Raw genomic sequence first — 5,277 nt, 5'->3', positions numbered from 1 at the left:
CGGCCAACCTATACGCTCGGAGAGGAGGCTCCCCGCCCATCGGCGCCCCCCGGTTTTGCGGCTGCTGCCGCGCTGCCGCTCCTGCTCCCAGGCCGCCTGATTGCTCACTCACTCTTAGCGAGAGCCGCGCGAGCGAGTACACGGCGACGCTCGCGGAACAACCGTAACGAGTCTCTCGCGACGATGCCCAGCCGGACGTTAGCCTCCGCGCTGCTCTTGGATATCTCGGCTGCTGCCCGTAGCTCGGCCGCGCGACCTGACCGCAACCACTGCGACAACTGAACCACCGCCCGGACTCGGTCTCCACCAAAGTGCTTGACACCTCTCAGTGCTCCCAAAGTCCTAAGCCGCGTCCTGTTCGACCACGGCAGTGCTTCCGAGGCCGGGCTCGATCGGTCTCTTTGCCTATCGAGTCAGTCGCTCCGACTCATTATAAAAAAAAAAAAAAAAAAGAAAAAGAAAAAAAAAGAATCTCGAGTCATTGTGTATGCACATTGTACCGACTGGCCCGCGGCAACTCGATCCGGTGCCACGGATGAGGTGACTAAGTGATTTCCAGGCAGCTCCTCTCGCAGCCCGCTCGCAAGCCCGGCGAAGCATCCACGAGGAGGCCCGATCTCGCCCACGGACCACGGCCCTCCTCCCACGAGGTCGTCGGCTTCGGTCCGGCTCGTGGAATGACAGAGAAGGTAAATACATAATCTAAGCAGCTTGAGCGCGCGCGACTTTTCGTATTGCCGCGCCTGCGCGCCCTAGAGACGACGCGCACAAGGTCAAATAGTCAAGAGTCCACGCGGGTGTCGTCTCGCCGTGAATTTTCGTCCACTACGTCCTTCCTAACTTCACTGCCGACTTGGCGGGCTCTAGCTCCGTACCCTCGGACGTCGGCCCAATCCTCGCCGCCTCGCCATCTCGACACCTCGCTACATCTCATCGCGTCATCTTCGATCCCGGCGGCACTTCCACCTTCCTTCATTGTCAATTACCTGGCACGCGCACTTGCCTCTCGACCGCCTTGACAGGCGAGGGAAGCTTTTAAAAACCGGCGAGAACGCACCAGCAGCTCTTCTTTCCATCTTCTTCCTTTCCCGGCTCAAATGATTAAGCCACTGATGATGATGATGATGATGATGATGATGATGATGATGATGATGATGATGATGATAATGATGATGATGATGATGCGCTAACGCTACATACGTACAGTTTCAATCTCTCTCCGAAACTTCTCAACTATTTACGAGATTCATTGCTGGGATTTTGCTTTCGCGGCTGAGATTTCAATTCCCGGCTACGTGACGTTTTATACACTTTTCTTAGCGACTCGGCAAATAATGGATTAAGCGAGATATTTCGAATTATAATTTGAGACTCATTTGTTTGGCAAACGCATGTAATCGAGCACACTTTCGTGCCAGTGTTAATCGAGCGAATACATTATTATTCAGTTCTTGCAATATTCACAAGAGACGCGCGACACTTGCAATTGTTCTTAAATTTATCGGGCGCCATTGTCAAGTGCTCATGTTCCCCCGATGTTCGATAATGACAAGTATAAGTACTAATGTTTCATGCGATAAAATCGGCGGTATAAGGAAAGGGTGGAAGGACGAGGGAATCTATTTGGCGCCTACCTGTGACTTAGCACCTACTTATTAGTTAATATAGCCTCTAGTGAGCATTTCGGCTAATAGAGTAGTAATAATAAGGTCGATGTTGCGTGTGTACTCCCGCGAGTGCCGCGACCAAGGCTTTTCCTCCCTGTTCCGCTGACTTTCGTCGAAAAAAAAACAAAACAAAAACAAAAAAAAAAAACGAAAAAAAAATCGAAAAAAAAAAAGGAAAAGACGACAATAAAGAAAAAGTGTACTCGATGCTCCGGGGTGATGGGGCGAGTGTAGAGGGACGAGGTAAAAACAGGTTGTATGGATTAGCACATGAAATTGCGGGGGCCGCGCGAACGTCAGATAGCGCGACGACAAAGAGCCAAGAGCCAAGAGCCGCGCAAGATTGGGTCGATAGAGGAGAGCTGGGGAGAGAAGGAACGGCTGAGGAGGCTCCGGTAGCTTAAGTAGCAGGAATCGCAATCGTCGCTCAGCCTCAAAACTTGCTGATTAAGTCGGCACTGTCTTCCTCGACTCGATTTCCCCTCGGCGGTTGGCCAATCGCGGGCGCAACGTTAACGACGGGCAGCCGAACGTTAACGCGAAGCTAGACAGACAGGCCCGACGCCGGTATATTTGAATAAGCGGCAGCGCTGTCGGGAGAACGAGGATCCGCGGCCGGACAATCGTGGGAGACTCCCAGACATGGTGAAACAATGTGGCCGTTTACGGGGAGTCGTCAGGTCGGATACGGCGATGAGCCGCTGGTAAAAGCCGGCCGACGTGAAAAACGTTGGCCGAGGACGTGCGAGCGGCTCTCTTATCTGTCAAATTTCGTTAAGCGAAACCCCGTTAGCGAGCGATTCGAGTTGGCTCGAATGTCTCGCGTGGCTGACCCACATGTGCATTATTGAGGCACGCATTGGCGAGAAACAATGCGCTTAGCATTGGTCCGCGCCTTTATGATAAGATCGATAAGGAAGCAGTTGTGTTTTAGTTTAAAAGCCTTTTTTTCTTAGGGTAAAATGAAGCTTGAACGGGCGCTCGAACGCTATCGCCGGATGAGATGATAATGCGAGTTTAATGTAGCAGTCTCATTGTGCGGAGCGCATTAAATGCTCCTTATTTGCCATAAAAGGGTCGGGCTAACTAGTAAGAATTGCACACGGAGATTTACGTAAGCTAGGCTACGAGCGCGAAGGGATAAAAGTATGGAGGAGATAAGAAAATGAAGTGAAAATGTCCAGCCGCTCGGGTAAACGAAGACGTGGAGATTCGTAGTTGGCGAAAAATTAATTGTCGGCCAAGTGTCGTTGAGGCGTATTATTAAGATCGCGCGAGGCGTGGGATTATTAATCGGGCGCCGGTAACTATTCTTGTAAAACAAAAGTTTGACGACGGCCTGCCAAATGTGCTCGTTTATAATTTCGTCCAATTATACAAAGAATGTAGATACGTAGTTGTTGTAGGTAAGCGTTTGTATCGTTTGTCGATCCAATTGCCTCGGTCACTTCCCGTTAAAATCCTATAAGGCCACGACGCCGGCCCGCCTACCACTGTATTTGGTTGGGCAAGAATTTCCGCGCAGTAGCAGCTGCTGCAACTCGATCCCACTAACTGATACGCCAAAGAGGAAAAACATCAAAACGAAAGAATAAACAAAGAAGGCGCATGAACAAAAGCTATCTGAAATTTACATGAATGCAGCCGAGTCCTCATGCTCTCCTTGGCTTTTCTCTTCGCCCCATTCGCCAATACATTTTTCTTTTCTCTTCTCGCTGTTCTTCAAGCGACACCCTATCACATATACATTAAGAACGTCCAAATACGTAAATAAGCGCATAAAACGAAATAGAAATCATCGTGTTGCCGTTAACACACGTTAAGCGATGGATAGGTCGATAAGTCGATTTATAACGGCTGATAGATCGCCGCTAACGATGAGAAGAAATAAAATTTTGAGGCCACAGCCTACATTCGTGACGTAAGAATGAAAATAACATTAAATTGGAGCAGACGAGTACGTAGATGTTGTTGTGTTTATGGTGAAATGAAAGAGCAAGAAACAAATGAAGCAACAAAAAATCGAACGAAAACAAAATGAAAGAAACACCGAGAACTACTAAATATTTACAAGCTTAAGCCTTTGTGCGTCTGGACTCTTTATAAAAAACACTTTTAAAATGACTTTTTTTTTTGTTCTTAACTTGACACTCATTCGCATTTAATGTGATTTGTTTTATTTTTTACTTTTTATATAAGCTTTACCTCTTCCTCTTTATCTGTTTCTTCCTCTTTATCTGTTTCTTCCTCTTTGTCTGTTTCTTCCTCTTTGTCTGTTTCTTCATCTTTGTCTGTTTCTTCCTCTTTGTCTGCCTCTTCTTCTTCTTCTTCTTCTTCTTTTTCCTCCTCTTTTTCCTCCTCTTCTTCTTCTTCTTCTTCTTCTTCTTCTTCTTCTTTTTCCTCCTCTTTTTCCTCCTCTTTTTCTTCCTCTTCTTCTTCTTCTTCTTCTTCTTCTTCATCTTCTTCTTCTTCATCCTCTTCTCCCTTCCTCTCGTCTTTCCTTTGCCGTCGCTTGACTTTAACAAATATGCACAATTATAGAGATTCTTAGAGTTATCAAAGTCCTTGGATGAAATTCTGAAATCAATCCAAACATTAATTTCAATATGGACTTTTGCAGCGGCATTAAGATATTGTTTAAATACTTTATCATTGTAGATGAATCTTTACATTGTGAATCATTACGCTACTGTAAATAACATTTTGAACTTAATATTATGTCTTTTGATATCAGTATAAATAATGAGCTTGTCGTTGCAGCAATTATCATAAACGATCGAGGCGCAAAATTTATTAATAACGAATATCGATGCATTGAAGCAAATAAACATTTTGCCATTATATACCGTTGAAACGCCATTTTACGCAAAATATTTCACAGAGAACTGGCTTTATATAAAATCTTGAGCAATTTCAGAAATTAATTGGGCCCAGAGAGTGTGTAATATAATTTTATCTGCTAAGAATTAGACGCAAATCATTATTTAAAATTGTAATGGCTTCAAAGTATGTAGTCCATGTGCACTTAGTTGCAATAAATAAAATATCGGCTTCCGAGAATTCAGCCGAACATTAACCGATGGAGCTAACGAAATTTGAAGTGTGCAAAAAGTACGTAGGAAAAAGGTTGCTCGTTTCAACGAATAAATTTCTATTCGTGAGAGAGGGCGCAGCCTCGTTCGAGGCTCTCCGGTATCGAGCAATTGCATCGATGATCGATCGAGTATAGCATTTCTTCCGAGAGAGAAAGTACGCGCCGCTCGCCGGATTCGCACTGTATCTTTTTTTCACTTTTCCTTAATAAAGACATTGATCAAGCCGTATATACGGCTCGTAGCAATAATGTGCCAGGTTTTAAAAAATTCTAGAGAGCGACTTGCTTTACGTTACTGCCGATCGTTTGAAACGCGAGTAAAAAGGGCTTGGCCGCGCGCTCCTTCTCGGCTAACGAAATTCCCGCAAAAAATCCTCGCGAATCTCGTGCGCACTACCATAACTCACGGCTAAAGCCTAAATAGGAGCGGGGAAATGGGAAGGGGGAGGAGGCCCGTTGTGGAAGGGGACGAAGGGTGGGTGGGTGGGTGGGTGGGGGGGTGGGAAAAAAGGGGTA

General features: G+C 46.1%; 1 protein-coding gene across 1 annotated transcript in view; it reads left to right on the top strand.

Moving 5' to 3' along the window:
- The first annotated feature begins 85 nt into the window (after positions 1–85).
- The window catches only part of LOC105368678 (MDS1 and EVI1 complex locus protein EVI1), a 25,039-nt gene continuing 19,847 nt past the window's right edge, over positions 86–5,277 (top strand). The window contains exon 1 of the mRNA XM_011507747.1: positions 86–689. The gene's annotated coding sequence lies outside the window, so the exon portion shown is untranslated. The remainder of the gene's footprint in view (positions 690–5,277) is intronic.

The sequence above is a fragment of the Ceratosolen solmsi genome, unplaced genomic scaffold (assembly GCF_000503995.2).
Source record: "Ceratosolen solmsi marchali unplaced genomic scaffold, CerSol_1.0 scaffold1, whole genome shotgun sequence".
In the NCBI taxonomy this organism is placed as follows: domain Eukaryota; kingdom Metazoa; phylum Arthropoda; class Insecta; order Hymenoptera; family Agaonidae; genus Ceratosolen; species Ceratosolen solmsi.
The sequence above is the reverse complement of the archived record's forward strand: the minus strand, read 5'-3'. Positions and strand labels throughout refer to the sequence as shown.